Genomic DNA, 1248 nt, shown 5'->3' on the forward strand with positions numbered 1-1248 from the left:
ATCTCCGACTCCCCAGCCGCTCCAACCAATTTCTAAGCCGGTTTCCCACCCGCCGCCCCCACCATCTTCCTCACCTCCACTGCCCTCCGGTAAAGAACTACAGGATTTAGTGACTGAAAGTATTAAGCAAATGACAGAGATGCTACAAAAAATGGATGTTAAAATAGAGAATAAGATTGATCAACTAATACAGCAACAGCAAGAATTACTACAGAAACATGAGGGCTTTCGTTTGAATGTGACAACTGCTTTTCAAGGTTTGGCTGAATATGTGGATGGGGTGGCAGAAAGGGTGGAGGAAAATGAACAGAAAGCTGAAGCGAGCGAGCAAAGATTGGAACTTGTAGAGGAGGGTTTGGAAAATGTTAAAGGTGATGTCTTGGTCGCTCAATTTCGGGATATGGAGTATGCAATTCGAATTCGCGGGCTGGCTGAGGATCCAAAAGAAAATCTAAGAGAAGTAATTTCAGAAGCATTGATAAATGCTTTGGCTTGTGGGCAGGAAATTTATGATGAAATAGAATGTGTCTTCAGGGTGAACTCATGGGTGGCTCATCAAAGAAACTTGCCAAGAGATGTGGTGGTCTATTTTACAAGAAAAGCGAGACGAAATGAAATAATGCAGCTTTTTTATCAACAAAGATTCAAGGTTTTAAACCAAGACATTATTCTTTTAAAAGAAATCCCAGCGAAAATACTTAAAGCGCGTCGAGACTATGCCTTTTTGGTGCAGGAACTTAAGAATAGACAAATAATTTTCAGATGGGATATACCGGTGGGCATAATTGTAACTGTGGCTGGTAAGCGTTACAGAATTAACTCGGTTAAAAAGGCGAATGATTTTATGGCGTCTGTGTTGCAAGTGGAGCGTCCACCCACATCTCAAAAGACTGATGCAGCTGAGCATTTGATTGTGGACCTCCCTTCTATTTCCGGTGTTAAGGATGCAAATGGGCGTTCAAAAGATGATGGAAAAGAACAAAGGATGACTCGTGCAGCTCACAGACGTAAGGAAAAAGAACAGCAATTGTCAGCCCGCCCGTCTACACCTGACAGCCCGCCACCTGCTACTTCTGAGCCAGTAGGTGGCGCTCGACCCAAGGTCTTTGTTAAGTCTTATGCTTCAAGTATTGCTATAGGATTGAAAGCAGTCAATGACTAAAATTTCATCTTGGAATGTGGGGGGGCTTAACACACCCCACAAAAGACGCAAGGTTTTTCATTATTTAAGACATTTTAATAATGACA

The sequence above is a fragment of the Protobothrops mucrosquamatus genome, unplaced genomic scaffold (genome assembly GCF_001527695.2).
Source record: "Protobothrops mucrosquamatus isolate PMUCROS unplaced genomic scaffold, P.Mucros_1.0 scaffold_19, whole genome shotgun sequence".
NCBI classification, from domain to species: domain Eukaryota; kingdom Metazoa; phylum Chordata; class Lepidosauria; order Squamata; family Viperidae; genus Protobothrops; species Protobothrops mucrosquamatus.